Source organism: Lissotriton vulgaris, chromosome 8 (assembly GCF_964263255.1).
Source record: "Lissotriton vulgaris chromosome 8, aLisVul1.2, whole genome shotgun sequence".
NCBI lineage: Eukaryota > Metazoa > Chordata > Amphibia > Caudata > Salamandridae > Lissotriton > Lissotriton vulgaris.
Window position 1 is genome coordinate 1,385,428,243 of NC_141696.1, and position 19,699 is coordinate 1,385,447,941.

A 19,699-nucleotide genomic window follows, 5' to 3' on the forward strand; every position below is an offset into this window, starting at 1 on the left:
GGATGGTCCCCGGCGGCCGGAGGTCTTGGACAGGAGAGCGGAGCCACCCGAGACGATCAGCCGTACTCCGCTGATATCCTGTAATTATTTGACCCCAAGGAACTTAATAGGCGTCACTACACCGTGACCCTGTGGAAGACCCGGCTGTATTGGTGGCCACAATTTGCTTGGACCGGCGGGCCCACGGCGATTGGCGGTGGTCGCCCCCACTTCCCCCCCTGGTGGCCTCCGGGGACTCGGCGGTGGTTCATCCCGAGAGATCGGCGCAGTGGCAGAAATCTGCGCCACTGCATCGAGGACATTTGGAGGCCCACTCCACCGCGGCCGCTCACCAGGCGAGCAACACCCGACGCCCATATTTGGTGGGTAGCCCGCCGAGCTTCCCACTGTGGAGCGTGTCCGACATGGGGAAGCCAAGAGGACCACTGAAATGAAGTATAATGGTAGTCATGAGGTAGATCCAAGTAGAGATTTATTAAGTAGTTACAGGATCAAGGATGTTGGTTACAGGATCAATTCAAGATGGTACAAAGATAATCCAAGCTAGTACATGGCCCCACCAGGAGCTGATCTTCATAGCTCACCCACTCAATCCAACTGTCACTCCTCCAGTCCACTAGGCATACCAACATTCCACGCTGACATCATGCACTCCAAGGTTCCATATACACAGACACATGCACACTAGCTAAGCTGCTGTAAATGTAGTTACAACATATCCTCTTTCCTTAAGGAGACAAAGAGAACAAATAGATAAATAGTTACAACGAATTATAAAGAAAAGAACAGAAAGCCAAAGATAAAGAGAGGCAGAAAAAGTACATCCTAGAACCAGGATGTAGGTGGAAGCTAATAGGATGCTACCAAAAAGACGTAGCGAGACACACCACCCCTTCCCTAGGGAACATCATAAAAATAAAGAGAAAGTTAGAAAGTAATAAGAAAAAAACGTGTGCAGATCTAAACTAAACACACCATTAAACAGGTACAGGTGAGTATAAAGTAATGTAGACACAAAGTTTACATAGGTAGGGTGAAAACAGCGAAAAGGATGTGCGCACAACCAACACTGCAGACTAGTTCAAGAGTATAGAGACCAGCTCTTAAATACAAGCACCCTACGACAAAAAAAACATATAAACCATATAAACTTAGAGCGTCAGCAATACCAAGATGGTCTAAAGAGAAAGCAACTCACACAAAATTTGTACCACGTAACATACAATTGAAGTGTGAATAACCAAAAAATAAATGTTGCATAAATAATTATAAACATAGTCTTACCGAAATGCTGTATAAATCACAATAAAAATAATTCTAAATATAGTATAGCAGACTTACTGAATTGCTGCAAGAATCACATACATATTACAGTCTTACTGAAATGCTGTAAAAATCATTATAAATATTAGTCTTACTGAAATGCTGCAAGTATCACTATAAATATTAATAAATATTACAGACTTACTGGAATGCTGTATAGCAGTCTTACTGAATTGCTGCATGAATCACATAAATATTACAGTCTTACTGAAATGCTGTAAGAATCACAATAAATATTACAGACTTACTGAAACGCTGTATAAATAGTATAGTATGGCAGTCTTACTGAATTGAAGCACGAATTACAGACTTAATGACTGTTGTATAAATAACTATAAATATAGTGTAACAGTCTTACTAAAAATAGCTGTAAGTCATTATCAACATAACAGCCTTACTAAAATTGCTGCTAATATCATTATAATAGAACATACTTAACGAAAAAGCTGGATGACTTGACGCAAACATTGAATCTTAATTAAATAGCGGTGTAAATCATTAGCATTAAAACGCTATAATTGTAAAACATGTACAATCCGCTAAGTAAACTGCTTATATCTTCATAAATAAATAAGTCTTCCTGAAAACGCTGCAAAGCTTAACCCAAATGGTAAAATAGCATTTAAATTGTTGCAAGTCATTAAAATAAATCAACTTTACTTAAAATCTTGTAAAAATTATCATAAGCAATACAGCTTTTAAATAAGTACAGTGTTTTAAAACAGTAGAAGCTCCAGGAAACCTTAGGACAGTCAATGAAGAACTAGAAAATAAATACCAAAATAATCCATTAGATGGCAGCATAACCTTGTTTGGTGCATCAAAACTGTTCACGTTTTTCAAATGACTCGTTTTCCAGTGAAGAGATGAACTATTCTTTTCCTAAACACTGCTCCGTGAAAACTGCTCATGAAGGTCCCAAGAGTGTAGAAATGCCGCGAATGCAGACATTCTCTTTTTCCACAGCTCCAGACAGGCAGTGCCCACGTGTGACAAAGAGTTAAGCTCTGACCTCTGATCCAGACATTATCCACAGCACAAAGATGACGTGCTAACAGGACCAGAAAGAATCACTAACTGTCTCCCGATGACGCATGCAGCACAATCGCCAACTCCCTTAGAGCGCTCTACTGCGTCATCATAATCTCTTGGAGCCTGCACGGTGAAGAGCTTCTAGAGCAACGGACTTCTCTCCAGGATTAACATGCGCCAGAGACAGCACGGGACCAAGACACAACAGGCAGGTGCTCGAGCCCACTTAGAGGGTAACGACTTTTACAGTTAGTTTCACCATAAAATAAAGGATAATTAAAAGTAAAACTCGTGTTCATTCCGGACTGAAATGTTGCCCAAATCCACATGTAAATGTTGCAAAAACACTGTAATCCACCATAAATCTCATATGAGCAAAGAATATCTTCGTGTGTTTATGATGAGAGAAATATGGCAGTTGATCCTCACGCTGTTGGACAATGTACAACACAGCTGGCAATGTAAGAGGAGGTCAAATGCTCGTCTTTGTAAATAACAGTCTTAAATCACTGTAAAACGTAGCTCAAACATGAAAAACGGATCAAATGCTTGTTTTTTAAGGTTGTCAGGCTCTGTAAATCAGTATTAAATCACTGTAAATTCATGCAGTTAAACAATCGAGCAAGCCACGTCACATTTGAACTTTTAAAATTGGCAGTTTGACATGGTGACAAAACGAAGATTCAACAAGCCTTGGATAAATTCACTCATAGGTAAAGTTGTTAATTCGAATTATTCCAGATGGCTGTGTCAATAGCTCAGTATGCTCAGTCAGCTTCAGTGTATTTGAGAAAAAGGCAACCACATCAGACTTTACTTGAATGGAGACTGTAATTGACTGAATATACACAGACCATCTTCTCTTACGCTTTTTGAAAGAAGGACGTTTCAGTGTAACAGCTTATCTCTCTTTATGCTTGTTGCCTTTAAGGAACTACTCTTGAATCAGTATTAAATCTTTATATATTTTTTAAAGTTAATGAATGAATGTAAGGAGTGAAAAACGCTTAGGCAGGCTGTCCTGATGGTAGCGGACACTGGTGGGGCAAGATGGGCGTTCTTCTCCTATTTTTAATTTAATTTTCTTTAAGAGGTTTACTTATGAAGTTCCTTATGTAGATCCTTATTCAGTATATAAATAGTCTCATACCTCAGGTAGCCAGCAAGCAGGGTTTCTTCGCCAGATCGTCGCCAATGAAATTAAGTATAATGGTAGTCATGAGGTAGATCCAAGTAGAGATTTATTAAGTAGTTACAGGATCAAGGATGTTGGTTACAGGATCAATTCAAGATGGTACAAAGATAATCCAAGCTAGTACATGGCCCCACCAGGAGCTGATCTTCATAGCTCACCCACTCAATCCAACTGTCACTCCTCCAGTCCACTAGGCATACCAACATTCCACGCTGACATCATGCACTCCAAGGTTCCATAGACACAGACACATGCACACTAGCTAAGCTGCTGTAAATGTAGTTACAACAACCACCCCGGCCGCCTCGGACACGGAGGCGCCGGATAAGGACGATCGACAGGATCCGGAGAATTCTGGAGGCCCTCCTCTACAGCAACAGTTCGATAGGATCCTCGAGGCGATCGCAGATACGCGATCGGCCCTACAACGGGACATCGCCCAGGTTGCAACGAGTCTGGGCCTCCTTAGGGCGGACCATGGTAAGCTCTCGGACAGAGTTAAAGAGGTGGAGAGTTCGGTGAAGGTCCTGGAGCCGGCCCAAAAGAATCTGGCTGCTGCGATGAAGGATGCCCTAACCCGGATCAGTGACTTGGAAAGACGGGCGGAAGACGCTGAAGGGCGTAACAGGAGGAACAATATTCGCGTAGTAGGCCTACCGGAAAAAATCGAGAATGGAGATATGGTGGCCTATTTGGAATCTTGGCTCCGAACTGTGGTAGCGCCGGAGGGTCTGTCCTCCTTCTATACCCTGGAGCGTGCACACAGGGTGCCAGCTAGACCACCTCAACAAGGCCGCTCCCCGCCCTCGGTGGTGGCGCGTTTATTGCATTTCCATGACAGGGATCTGCTCCTCAATGCCGCCAGACACAATGGCCCGTACCAGGTGGAGAACAGCCAAGTGAACATTTTCCCGGACTATACCTATGAAACTCAACGTAAGCGGACCTCCTTCTTAGCGGTCAAACGAGAGTTGCGGAGCGAGGGTATACAATACTCTCTCCTCTTTCCAGCGAAGCTCCGCGTCATCCTTGATGATACGACCCAATTTTTTGAAACCCCGGAGGACGTTTGTGCTTGGCTTGAACTGTACAGGGCTGGCAAAGATGGCTTCGGATCCTCCTCCCAGACGACGTCAGAGCCCGGACAACAACGGCGATCCAAAAGACTTCGGAGCCGCCGCGGTAAACCGGGCAAGCCCTCGACGGTGGAGACTTTGGCCGAGCGACGGGGAGTGTTGGAGATGGTGTCCAACTTGTCTGGCGCCCAAGGCGGCCCCATCGTCGAAGAATCGGAACCTGGCGGAGAGGGGGTCCACTCGGACACTGAGGACTCAGAAACCGACAGTGTTAATTTACGAGTGGTTACACCGGACTCGGCTGAGGGCATGCTGGATGGGCAGGGATGAACTCGGGTGAGCTGATTCCATTTGGGTGGGGGAATGTCGCGGGAGGTGTGGAGGTGCTAGGAATTGTTGCTGGACCGTGAATCACCGATGGGGTTGGGGGCCTTGCTCTGCCTGATACTTGTGATTTGGTGCTCGGTCTAGTCTCGGTAGCCCGAGACTCGGTGGCCTGTTGCTGGCGCCCGGCCCGCACTCGGCCCTTAAGGCATACCTACGGTGGCTACCGTAGGATTAGTTTGGGGAAGGGAGTTTACTGAGGGTGCAGTTTGGATGGGAACTGGATGGTGCTATTTGGGTCCTATTCTGGGGTGGGTGGGGGTCTGTTTCAATTGGAAGTTTTGTTGTTGCTGGGGGGGGTGGCCGCCATTGGTGTTGAATTGAATACTGAACGTATTTTGACTGAGCGTTGTTGGGGGAACCTGGACGCGACAATATGGGACAATGGCTGAGATCACTAATATAAAATGCGTTACTTGGAATGTGCGGGGCCTTCACACTATGTCCAGACGGCACAAAATTCACGCTTATCTAGTGCGTAGAGGGGTGCAAATAGCGTTGCTGCAGGAGACACACCTTACTAAGGCGGAAGGGGCGGCGCTACAGCGTAGATGGAGAGGGCAGGTTTACTACACCACATATTCAGCTTATGCGAGAGGGGTGTTGATCTGGGTGAGGGCCGGGACACCCTTGCAGGTTTCCAAATCGGTGGTGGATCCCGAGGGTCGCTACGTGGCCATTTCTGGCACATTAGGGGGTAGGGCACTCAATATTTGTTACATTTATACGCCCAACGTGGACCAGCTCGCCTTCCTGTCCGGGCTGTCGGGCTCCTTGGCCCATTTCCTATTGGGGACCCTCCTGCTGGGAGGGGACTTTAATTCGGGGGTGGATGTCGACATCGATCGCTCACACCCCCCCCCCCCCCCTTCGGACTCCCCGGTCCGACGAATAGCTAAAGGCAGGAAGGAATGGCAGGCTCAATGGGGGCTGACGGACATTTGGCGAGCACAGCACCCCTATACTAGAGATTATTCGTACTTTTCTGGTATGCACGAGCTACATGTGAGACTGGATGGGTTTCTGGGGTCGGCGGAATTGGTGTCCGCGACCGTGCAGTCGGAATATTTGGCTAGGACCATCTCGGACCACAACCCCCTATTAGCGGATTTCAGTTGCTTTCCTGGAGTCCCCAGCGTACCCACTTGGAAACTGCGCCCCGAGATCTTAGAAGATATAGTCTTCAAGGCGGACCTGGAGGATAAAATAACTGATTATTTTGCGACCAATGGGGGTACTGCTGGGTCAAGGGCCTCGGAGTGGGACGCTTTCAAGGTGGTGATCAGGGGCTACTGTATATCCAAGAAAGTGGGAATGCGTCGTGTCATACTTGATGACCTGGCCAACGCGGACCGGAAGCTCCGCGAGATGGAGCTTCGCCGCCCCGGCCACCCAGAACTTCAAGAACGTACTGCTGCAGCGAGAGAGGCAGTGGCGGCGGAGGTCGAACCATTGCGTTGTTTCGATTATAAGGCCTATGTTACCAGATCGCTCACCGAAGGAGACCAGTCGGGCGCGCTCTTAGCCTGGTTGGCCAATCCCACGCGCCGTACTTCCCCGACGGTGTCCATGCGCACCGCGGAGGGACTTGAGGTGCATACCAAACCAGAGATACTCGATTGCTACTTGCGCTACTATGAACGGCTGTACCATAGTAGGCTGACCCGTGATCCTACCCTGATCGACGATTATTTACAATCCTTAGAGATTCCCGCACTGGAACCTGACATAGCGAAGGCCCTGGGCACCGATATTAAAATTGGGGAAATCCGTAGCGCCATAAAAGGGATGGCGAGAAACAAGACCCCGGGCCTCGATGGGCTCCCGGTCGAATTTTATTCCACCTACGTAGATTTATTGGCACCCGACTAATAATAGTCTACAAGGAAGCGAAACGTTTGGGGCGCCTCCCCGGCTCGATGTGCGAAGCCTTGGTGGTCCCCCTCCTCAAACCTGGTAGGGAGTCCGCTGACCCGGCGTCCTATCGACCGTTATCAATGCTAACGGTAGATTATAAGATCCTGAGCAGCATATTGGCATTGAGGCTGCTGGGGCACATGCGCTCCTTGGTGCATGAGGACCAGGCAGGGTTTATCCCTAAACGCAATACCACCATGAATATTCGTCGCTTATTCCGTTTGCTGGAGGAACCACATACGGAGGTCCTTTGCCCCTTAGTCCTATCGGTTGATTTGGAAAAGGCCTTCGATAGCCTAGAATGGGAATATTTGCGTAGAGTATTGTTGCGGTTCGGTCTGGGAGAGGGATTTGTCAGATGGACCATGGTGCTTTATGCCTCGGCGTCGGCCAGGGTGAGGGCGGGCCCGCTGGTCTCTCAACAATACCCAGTGGAGCGAGGCACAAGACAGGGTTGCTCGTTATCCCCCCTGCTCTTCGCGCTCGCGGTGGAACCGCTAGCATTATCGGTCCGGACCGGAGCATATTTCGGCGGTTTGCGGACCTTGACTGGATAGCAATACATCTCCCTGTATGCCGATGACCTGCTGCTCTTTCTCGAGGATTCGGGCACCGCTCTGGAGGGGGCCGAGGAGGCTCTCACGACCTTCGGGGAGATCTCAGGCCTCAAGGTGAATTGGGCCAAGACTTGCCTATTTCCGGTTTGGAAGGGAGAGCCTAGACCCGACACCACTAAAGAGATCAGATGGGAACCTAGTTGCCTCAGGTACCTGGGGGTGTATGTATACCACGACACCGCCGATCTTCTGGACGGCAATATAGCCCGCTGTATTCGTGCACTGCGAGGCAGCATGGATTTCTGGGCTACCCTGCCGCTTTCGGTAGCTGGGCGAATAGCACTGTTGAAAATGGTGGCATTACCCCGGCTAATATATTATTTTAGGGCGCTCCCGATTTGGTTTCCGCCGGCCACCTTCCGGCTTCTGAGATCCATGGTGGTGGGGTTCCTCTGGGGGTTGGGCCGCCGGAGGGTGGCACTCAAACCCTGATGAGACCGAAATCGGAGGGTGGCCTAGCGGTGCCGGATTTTGAAAAATACTATTTAGCGGCCCAACTGCAAACCTTCACCCAGGAAGTAGCGAGAGAGTTCCGAGGCCCGGAGGAAGGGAGGGGCAGGGGAATGCCCAGACACGTTATTTCCTAAGTTGCATTGCGCCAGCGCTTAGCTCTGCAAGACCTTACGCTAGAGGAACGGACTATACGGCTGTGCTGGAATCGCGCCCACGCCCGGGGGGGAGCTGAAACTCCCATATGCTCCGGAGATCCCATTGGGGATGTTAACAGCCTTGCCACACGGTGGTGACTGGTCGCGCTTAAGGCATTGGGAAGATGCAGGGTTGCAGTTAGTGGGAGATCTTTATGAAGATGGAGTGTTGTTGCCCTTCCAGGAGATTCTGGACCGATTTGACGTTCCCCGAGGCGACTTCCTATTTCATACAGCTATAATCGGGGCAATTCAGATGCACTGGAAGAGGGGTATGGAAGAGCCACCAACGTCATCGGTGTGCCAATATGTTATGTCCGCGGGGACGGTCAAGGCAGTCACGTGTTTATATAATAGACTAATTACTGAGGGTCTGCCCCCGCTTGCCGTACTGCGGAACCGCTGGGAAATCGACATAGGGAAAGATATACCGGAAACGACGTGGGCGCAGTTGATGCGTCGAGCCTGGAAAGGCACACGCCACGCCTGGTTCCAATTGGTTCATTTTTATGTACTTCATAGGGCCTACCTGACTCCGGCGAAAATCCAACAATACTTCGCCACGGACACGGCGGCCTGTCCCAGATGCCGAACACCTGCGGCGGACCTCATGCACATGCTGTGGTCCTGTCCAGCGCTGTCCTCCTACTGGCTCCTGATAGAGGACACCCTCAATGGGGTCACTGGGAGGGCCTTGACTTTCGACGAGGCGGTGGGGATCCTACACTGGTTCCCTCATACCCCTAAAAACAAAATCTCTAGTAAATTCATCGACCTAGGGCTTATCCTCGCAAAAAGGGAGATAACCAGGCATTGGAAGACAAGAGCTGGTCCAACGGGAGCTAAATGGCACAACAAACTCCTGAAGTGGGCCACGGGGGAGAGCACCCTGAGATATCAGTTGGCGGGGCGACAGCAGAACGAGAGGGAGCTAGAAGCTGCATTGGAATGGGAGACGTTAGTGCAGGCCCTGCGAGATTATACCGCTTCCAGCGATTCCGAGAGTGATGACGCAGCACAACCTGAGTCCCATTAGGTCCCTATAACACTGGTCTCTACGCAATTCATTATGCTTTCTTCCCACTAGCTCTTTTTACACATACACCAAGCTGATGGCGGGGCTGGGTGGGGGGAGGGGTTAGGTTGAGTGGGTGTTGGGGGTGTTTTTTCTTCTAGGATGATTTAGAAAAGCAGATGAAGATTGCCCGTTTATCCAGATCAACCTCAGCAGTATGCCGGATCCCCATATGCGACTGTATAGTAGACGCCGCCCGACCCTCGGGTTGTGGGCTGAATGGCTGTGTATACAAGTTGTTTCTACACGGGGGATCGGTTGTTTTTATTTTCACTACAACTATTTCACTGATCTGTCATGTAACTTTGGCTAATACCTGCAATAAAAATATATTTAAAAAAAAAAACAACAAAAAAATAAATGGATTGTCAAACAAGGACCGAAGCCCTCCAAAGTCATACGTGGAGTGTCATTAAGAAAAACTGACACTTTATTGACAGCAAATATTAATTACAAATACGGTACCTGCTTTTCAAACTGTGTAACAAATAGTTATCATAATTCATTATGCTATGGATTGACATCTCCCAAAAGAAAGCCTACAAATTTATAAAAATAAGAGACGTCAAAATGTACATCAAACACACAAAAAACTTTCAGTGCAAACATCATACAAAACATAACCATAGCACAAAAGGTAAACCCATAATGGTGTTTAGTAGGGTTTTTTAATTAAGGCTGTCAGAATAATTTCATTGAACCATGACTTTGGATCGTCTTTCCCATATGACTGCATTACTTATTTCAAAGTACATCAAAGCTGGGTCACAGACATGTCAAGGCAGGGGCCACACAAAGCTTTCAGTTGGAAATGCTGACCAGTCCGTGAACTTCGCAGATCAGCACTTTGGTTTCTAGCATGGTCGGGCCGAGTACATTAAATGTGATGTACAGCAAGGTATAACGATGTATGGGGTTTACATTAGCAGGGGCGGCTCTAGGCTCATGGTGGCCCTGGGCAGGGAGCGTGGTTAGGGGGCCCCAGAAGAGGGGATGCGGCCAGGCTGGAGCGCGGAGGCCAGTGAAGAGGGGGGATTTAGGGTGTTTGGAAGTGGTCCAAATCCCTGTCAGGGGCCGCCACCCAAATATGTATCCATCCTCAGAGGATTATTATATTAAGGATATATATTGGCCTGGTGGCCCCTGGGGTTTGACGGCCCTGTGCAGGTATACAGCTTGCACATGCCTAAGGCCGCCCCTGACATCAGCACAGTGAAGGTCACTCGAAGGCTCATATCGGAATAACAGGTAGCTGATTAGGGGATGGCGGCAGAGCAAAGGTCACATATTGGACTGACACATGATATAGGAGGGAATGGACTGTTTCGGTATACGTAGGCCAAATTACATTTCGCCACTTGTACAGGCCGCGCCTTATTGAGCACTGACAACTCTGACAGTCCTTGCTTATGGCCACCAGACATCATAGCTGTCCCCATGTACATTCACAACAACACTCACTCTGTGTGCTCTCATATTGCTAAACAATAATTTACAGTATACATTAAACATAATTCTGATATACATCTGCCAGTGGATTCCTCACCTTGTGAATATCCCCTGCGTAGCAGCCAATCGGAAACTTTTGTAGCTCTCCACGCCGGCGAGGTCATGGATGACGTCACAGAGGGTACGACTCCACTCGCGACCCCGCGTACGTCACTGGATCCATAATAGGGCCTCGTCGGCGTGATGACGTCAGTTCCCTTTTTTCCGCGCCGTCTACGCCAACGGTTTTTTGGGACTCTCCGTAGTTACATTGTTATTACTCCTGTTCTCATCTGTTCTTCTTGTTTCGTTTCTAAGATGTCGGGAAGAAAGTCCGGTTTCAAGCCCTGCAGGGAGTGCGGGAAGCAAATGTCCATCACTGACCCACATCAGGACTGAGTATGGTGCTTGTCTTCCGATCACGACGTCAAAGAATGTGCGTGCTGCAGGAAGATGAACCCGAAGGCATTGAAGGAAAGGGAGGCAAAGTTGTTTATGGCCAAGATGAAGAAGAAGGAAAAGAAGGCGGGTAAAAGAAAATCGAGATCGAGGTCTCGTTCCGAATCCAGGTCGGGTTTGAAGTCGGCTTCCGGGCATTCGAAGTCAAAAAGACATAAGAAGAAGAAGCACTCTTCGAGGCACCACTCTGATAAAGAACAGGCGCCAAAGTCATCTCCTCGGCGTCGCAGAGATGACGTCGATCCTTTGCATTCGGATTCGGCTTCACCGGTGAAGGTAGTGACTTCCAAAGTCGAGGTCTCTCGATCTCGGACGCCGGCTCCCTCTGATTCGATTCACTCTCCGGATCTTGGTGAGGTTGAGCCAGAGCATGAAGATCAGGAGCAGCCTGGGGAGGTTCCTTTAACGGCGCTGGCTGGCCTGACTCCAGGAACACCGGCTTCGGAGGCGGCGCCGGGTAATTATCCTCCATTCCCGGCTCCAGGTCAGGACCATCACATTACCTTAACGCAATGTAGGGCATCTTTGCGAGGGCTATGTACCCCTCTGGTGCACCTGCGGGTTCCATGGGTCCTTTTGCCTTTAATATGGGTGTTCCCCAGGCATATGTCCAGGCTCCGTTTATGCCCTTTATGCCAGCGACGCCGTCCTGAAACTTTCCGGCGCTGTATCGGGAATCTCCGGCGCCGTCTGGTCGTCCTCGTTTGGAGTCTGTGGCGCCGTTGGATCCGCGTTCGACGCCGGTCCCGAGGCCGACAGAGTCGGTCCGGGAGCCATCGACTCCAGCCCCCAGGATCCGTTCTAGGAGGGAGGCCCAGAGGGCTGTAGAGGAGGAACGCTATCGGCAGGAGATGGAGGAAGGTGAACTTCCTGAATCTAAGGACTATTTTGCGGAGTTAAAGGACGCAAGTGGCTTTGATGTCTCTCCTGAGTGGGATTTTTCTTCTGGTCCGGATGCTCCCTCTAAGGATGCAGCTCCCTATCATACGGTGGTGAGAAAGGCTGCGGAGTTATTGGACTGATCCAGCGGGTCTAAAGAAATTCAGTCTCATATGCACAAAATCTACACCACAATACTCACCATTATTTATTTAATTAATACTAGGCCCATTCTTGACTGAGACATGAATTATGACCTACTGAACCTTAAGACCTAATTAATCAAACATAGTAAACACTTTAATTAAGTCACAAAAATAGGCAATGGATTTAACTAATGGTAACTCAAGGAAATAAACAAGATCAGCTTGTCATTTCAAAATCTATTTTATTAATTTAATTTTTAAGCAAATGCATTTTTCGAGATCTCTTTTATTAGCAATTTTTATTTTGGCAAATTAATTCATTATTGCCACGTAAGTTCGAACCAAAATCAACATGAGTTAATGCTCAAACATTTAAATTATTCATTTCTCCATAGCCTATTTCCCCTAACTTAGCTAAAGGAAAACCATGTAAAGAAAAAGTAAAGTCTCTAAGTCTTACGTGAAAGGGAAATCTGGCAGCGTCTCTGGAGCAAAGGAAAGAACGAGCGGTGCTCTTAGTAAAAGGGGCAATTCTTTTAGTATTTTCCTATCTAAAACTAACTAAAAGAATACAAATATTCGAGCAGGGCAAAATTCTATTGGTCAATGGATGTCTCCTAATGCGGTCATCCGACTCTCGCATAGCCAGAGTCACGTTCTTCCAAGAGCGGTATTGTCCATTATTTAATGTCACTAGCAGCTTCCGAGGAAAGTTACATTTGACAAATACCACAATCATTTCCTTCGTCCGCTCAAGCTTTTTCCGCTGCCGAACGACAAGTGCGGCCTTGACCATGAAGCAATCTGAACCAAATGTCCTAAGCTTCCACACAGCCTTTTATTGCAAGCCTTTCTCCAAGAATTAATGTCGAAAAACATTTGCACATTCCAGCGTAGCTGTGCAAGGCCCACTTTGGTAAAGCTTTTCGGACATCCATTTTAGAAGTAGGCCACAAGCCTTTTAGCGTGAGCGTGAGTCTAGTATGCAAGGAAACACAAGACAATAATTAATTCGAGAAATGACAATTATTCTGTTACCACCCCCTTTGCTAAAATTAACCCATTAGCTATGTTACCTATTTTTGCATACGAACAAATAAGCAAACATAGACACATGAGACGACAAAACATAAACAGAAGCACATTCAAAAGAATGCACATGCTAGTATTTTAAGAACAGCCGCAGTTAATAAATAACAAAACAAAAGACAAAGTAAATATATTATTCAAAGCAAAATGACAAACATGACAAGAGCACAAATGATTAAACCCGCGTGTTGGTGATGGAGTATTCTATTCTAGGTTGAATCCGTAAACGTGCAAATCATGCAACACACCTTAGTAAAAATAAAAAAAAATCATGAGAGTTTCATTTGTCACAAACTATTCAAAAATAATTCTGAAAGTCCGCTCCATTAGGACATTAATCTTCCTTCCACGGAGTTAAGTCCAATCTTCTGACTGAAGTGTTGCATTCTCCCTCATCTGTGTCTGAACCTCTGTTACTATTTAATGAGGCAATTCTGGAGCCAGTGTTGGAGGTTTGGAAGAAGCCTTTGTCTGCACCTGCGGTCTCCAGGACTGGCACGGAGATATAAGTTGGCACCTGAGGATCCAGAGTTTTTATCGGCACACCCTTCGCCCGAGAGCCTTGTAGTTCAGGCGGCTTGCTCAAAGAAGTATTTAGGGGCTTTTCCTCAGTTTCTGGCTGAAAGGGAGTCAAAGCGCATTGACCAGTCTGCCAAAAAGGTATTCTCATCTGCAAGTATGGCACTAAAATCTACAAATGCGACTTGTTTGATGGGAAGGTATATCCATGCCTTGATGTATTCTTCTAAACAGTGGCTACCAAAACTGTCTGATGAAGATGGGAAGAACTTTCAGGAGGTTTTAGATGATACCCAGGGTGCTGCACGTCAGGTCATCCAGAGTGGCCTAGATACGGCTGACTCGGTGGCAAGGATTATGGGCTCTGCAGTAGCTACGTGAAGGGTGGCTTGGTTGAAGCCTTCAGATTTTTCTTCTGATGTGCAGGCTACTCTGTTGGACTTGCCATTCGATGGAACAGGACTTTTCGGTAAGAAGGCGGATGCCGCTCTTGAGAGATTCAAAGATTGCAAGGCCACAGCAAGATCCCTTGGCTTGCAGACTCAATCTAGAGGATCCTTTAGAAGGTATAGAGGATTTGTGAAGTCGTCCTTTCGTTCGCAAGGGCAGCCTCGTCAGCAGCAGCAGCAGCAACAAAATACGCTGTATAAGTCCTATAGGGGATGAAGCAGAGGTCGTCAACGAGGTCGTCATCCCTCCTCCTCCTCTTCTTCTACCTCACCCCCTATCACCGCAGCAAAGCAGCCCTAGATTCCCCATTCTCAATCATATTGGTCCTGTGGGGGGTCGGCGTACCCATTTTCTGCGGGATTGGGAATCGTTCACTACAGACCAATGGGTTCTCAATCTTGTGGCAAATGGGTATGCTCTTCCCTTTCGGGAATTTCCTCCGAATTACCATCCTTGCCAAGGGGCTTGCTCAGAAGAACATCTCCGTCTCTTACAGGAGGAAGTTCTGACCTTGTTAAAGAAAGGTGCAATAGAGGTGGTTCCGGAGCAGGAAAGGGGTCAGGGATGCTACTCCGGTATTTCCTGATTCCCAAGAAGGATGGCAGGTTGCGTCCAATCCTGGATCTCAGGATGTTGAACCTTTTATCTGAAACAAGAGAAGTTCAAGATGCTCACCCTTGCGCAGGTTCTTCAAGCGCTGTTGGAAGAAGACTGGATGGTGTCGCTCGACTTGAAGGACGCGTATTTTCATATTCCAATCCTGGAGTCGCACAGGAAGTATCTCCGCTTCACGGTGGGTTCGTAGCACTACCAGTTTGTGGTCCTTCCGTTTGGAATTACTACTGCGCCTCGAGTCTTTACCAAGGTGATGGCAGTGGTGGCAGAACTTCTCAGAAGGTCGGGGATTCCGGTTTTCCCCTATCTGGGCGACTGGCTGATCAAAGCAGAGTCTCCAGAGAAGGTGCTACATCATCTGCAAGAGACAACTCAGTTGTTGTACAGGTTGGGTTTTTTGATAAATGTACCCAAGTCTAACCTGGTGCCCTCCCAGCGCAACCTGTTCATAGGTGCGGTACTGGACACAACTGTTTGTCGTGCATTCACTCCTCCTCAAAGGATTCACGACATACAGGAAATGATTCCTTTATTTTACAATGGAGCGGTTGTTCCAGTCCTGAAGGTCCTTCGCTTGCTCGGTCTGTTTGCTTCCTGTATTCTTCTGGTCAACCATGCACGCTGGCACATGAGGGCACTCCAGTGGTGCCTCCAAAAGCAGTGGTATCAGCACAACGGGTATCTCGGCGTATTTGAGGATCTCCAAAGAAACTGAAGGGGATCTGTCTAACGGAGAGCCCTTTCATCTGTCTCCATCGGTTGCCACAGTGAGAATGGATGCATCCACTCTAGGGTGGGGTGCTCATCTGGGGGATCTGGAGATCAAGGGTCTTTGGTCTGCAGAGGAAAGTTTGCTTCACATCAACCTTCTGGAATTAAGGGCGATTCGTTTGGTACTCAAGGCCTTCTTCCCTTCCCTTCGCGGTCAGTCGGTTCAGGTCCTGACTGACAACACAACCGCAATGTGGTATATCAACAAGCAAGGAGGAGTGGGATCGCATCTTCTCTGCAGAGAAGCTCTGCGTCTCTGGTCCTGGGTTCAGGACCACCAGATTTGTCTGATGGCAAATCATCTGGCTGGAGTTCTGAACGTTCGTGCAGACAGTCTGTCGGCAGTTCTCAGCCGACCACGAGTGGAGGCTTCATCCAGAGGTGGTTCGTCACGTCTTCTGGTCGTGGGGAACTCCTCGGGTGGACCTGTTCGCCACTCACGAGAACCCTCACTGTCTGTCATTCTGCAGCCTCCAGTATCCGATGCATGGACCCTTGGGGGACACGCTTCAATTTAATTGGAGCTTGCAACTCCTTTACGCTCTTCCTCCCATACCCTTGATTCCTCGGTTTCTGAGGAAGATTCGCCAAGGCCGGGCCCAAGTTATATTGGTCGCCCCGGATTGGCCAAGAAGGGTGTGGTACACAGATCTTCTCCGCCTCTCCTCGTGCCCTCCGCTCCGTCTCCCTCTCAGGGCAGATCTCCTCTCTCAGATGGAGGGGCAGGTTCTACACCCCCACCTCCAGTCCTTACACCTTTATGCCTGGAGATTTAATGGGGCAACCTGAATTATTTTTCTCTCCCGCCTGATGTGGTGGACGTAATTCTTTCGGCCAGGCAGTGCTTATTTTGAGCCGGAGCTTTCCGGTGCTTAGCACCGGCACTTATTTATTAGCACCGAGTCTTGACCTGCGTGTGACTGCATAACGTGTATCACACAATAAAATGTGTTCACATTCTCACTTTGTGGCCGAGACTTCGTGAAGAGCTGTGCCAGAAATAAATCCATTCCCTGTAGTCAGTGCTGCCGTGGGCAGGTCACTGAATTGGCAGGATTTGGTCATTTGGGGCTGCGTGAGGTAGCGTGTGTAACCTTTTTAAATTGTCACCGCCGCTCGCCTTATGATGTGTTCACACGCATAACACACAGGAAGTTCAGCGATTTTATTTGAAGCTGCGTGTCTGAGTAATTAACCAACAGTTGATTTTCTTGAGCGTGGTGGTTTGCATGGAGGTTACTGTTACAGGATACTAGATTAGAGCTGAGATAGTTACGTGCTTGTTAGACTCCTATTCACAACTCTGAAGCAGTGACTTGTATTTTGTTTCTTTGCCCTCTGATTAACACCTTGTGCGCTGAAAGATCGCCTACTTCCCTCAATCCCATCCTTGTTTTTGGCACCACCGTGCATAGGCGCTCGAGTTTAGAGAATGGCAGGCACTTGCCACTTCAGTGAACGTAGGCAGACTGTGGAGTGATGCAGAATTTTAACTCACATTAATACAACATAGTCCCCAGTGCTATAAAAAAAAAAAAAATTAAACGCACGTTTTTTCTGGAACAAAACAGCATTCGTTTTGCAGATTTTATTAAAAATATGGACCCATGAGTAATAATTTAACTTTGTTTTTGAAGCACGGACATGCTGTTTTGTTAACATTGTGCTTTCGAGTAAAAAGGTGGCAGGCTTAAATTCGCCGGATGCAGAAATATTTCAGGCCTCTTGACCTCGCCTTGGGGTCAATGTCAACCTGGTTAGTTTCAACTGTAGCTGGGGCTGTTGAATAATACTGGCGGCTTGCAGTGAGACCAGTGTCCTGGCGCAGTGGTGAGTGGCATGACAGGGTCCAGATGGATATCAGCCTATGTGCATAAAACTGCCTTAGAATTCACCTTAAATGGGCTGAGGTGAAGAGAGGAAACTGAAAGCATCCAGGTTCGCATTCCCAGGTGAATGCATGTGAAGCCAGCTCTTAAGTGCAAACTCCACAGGGAAGTCACTGTCACAGTGAGGCCACAGTTTAACTACTGGCCTGAGGCAAAGTAATGGGGCCCCTCTGCAGAATGTGGCGAGGGGCCACCGAGATTCGAGTCTCTCAGTGAGATTCGTCGGATTGGAACAGAAGAACATAATTCGGCCTGGGCACTCACAAAAAAACGTCCCACATTTCAAGATCATCCGTTTCATTAATCACACCAGAGAGTTAGTCTGATTAGAATCTGGCAGGCTATTTTTTGTTATTCGTTTTGTGGTTTTATATAGCATGAACTCTGCCCATTGGCACTGGGGCAGTGTGCATAAGCACCAGTAACATTACACAAGATCCACTTTACTTTTTTTTTTAGGTGAGACAATCTTAATTTAAGGGAGATTACATGATTTGCCCAGAATCACAGGAAGTTGAACTGACGCCGGACTTGCACATCGTTCTGTCAGCAGCTCTGACTATGAGAGACTTCCAATTTGTTTTCCCCCCGGGAAAGGTGGTCTCACAGCGAGGTTTCTGCAAGAGCTCCCTATTCCCACCCCCATCTCTCCCAAACAAAGCCCAAAAGAGGTGACAACACCCAGCTTAAAACAAGAGCCTCATGCCTAAGGTGTTCACTGACGGAGAACTCAGTTCTGCTGCAAGAATGTGCACCATGCAGCAGATCACATCAATGTGCATAGCTCTGAGATGTACTACTTTTGTCACAAAAGATCCTTTTGTTTCTGTACAGCTCACTTGTTACAATAATAATCTAGCTCAGTGAGCTATAAACTGCCATCAAAGAGCTGCATGCAAACTACATGATACAGGTTACAAAGTTATGTTTTTTCAGTCTTTCATTATCGTAATGCTGCTAAAAAGGGTTTGTTTGGGCAGGAGTGAATTCTTATTAGCAAATGTAACCCTAACCACTGTGTTACATTTTGAATCCCAAGTTTGTGATTCTCCAGCGCAAGCACTCTTAAAAAATGCCTATACCGGGTAGTGCCCTTGGTCTTATGTTACATTTTCTATACACTGACTTACACATATATTATTCATTGTCTTTATGTGTGTTTGATGTAAAGTGCTCCCACACCATAATCTGGTATGAGAAGCACTACAAAACAAATGAAATACATGAGAAAGGGGCTATGGGGAGATGAGGGGCGGGGGACATCCTATCAAAACATGACCTGAGGAAGGCTCCTATGCTGAAATTCAGATCACATAATACATCTGGCTTTCAGCAGTGCCAGTTGAGGATGTGGGTGGAGCCAATAGAGTGAGTGGGTGGAGCCGGGGAAAGTGGGTGTTGGCCTCCGACAAACATTTGAGCACCTGGACTTCATATTTTACAAATTAAGCACTGCGGCCAGGCGTCTTTCCACTAAGTTGATCTATTCTTATAGGTGGTCCAAATTTGCTTCCTGGTGTGGAGTGAAGTCTATTGACCCCTTGAGGGCTCGTTTGTCCGACATACTTCAATTTGCTCTTTCTTTGGCCCAGCAGGGTTTTGCTGTGGCGACTGTAAAAGGCTATTCATCGGCCTTGTCGGCATTCCTTTGTTTGCCGGACCAGCCGTCTTTATTTAAGTCACCTATTGTGTTACGTTTTTTATAAAAGGTCTTACCAACAAATTCCCTCCAAATCCTTTTATTGTGCCTCAATGGGATGTGAATCTTGTGTTAACTTATTTGATAGGTTCTCCCTTTGAACACTTACACAATTGTCCCATGAGACTTTTGTCTTTTAAGACTGTTTTTCTTGTAGCAATTACCTCGGCAAGGAGGGTAAGTGAGCTTCAAGCTCTTAGTTCGAAACCCCCATTCCTGACCATTCATGCTGAGAGAATGGTACTCAGGACCAGGACTGCTTTTCTGCCTAAGGTGGTAACGCCCTTCCGTCTGGGGCAGTCCATTACCCTTCCTACCTTCTATCCTCCCCCTCACCCTTCCAAGGAGGAGGAGCGGCTTCACCGCCTAGACCCTAAGCGGGCGGTGAGTTTCTAGCCCGATAGGACTTAAGACTATTGTGTGGACGAC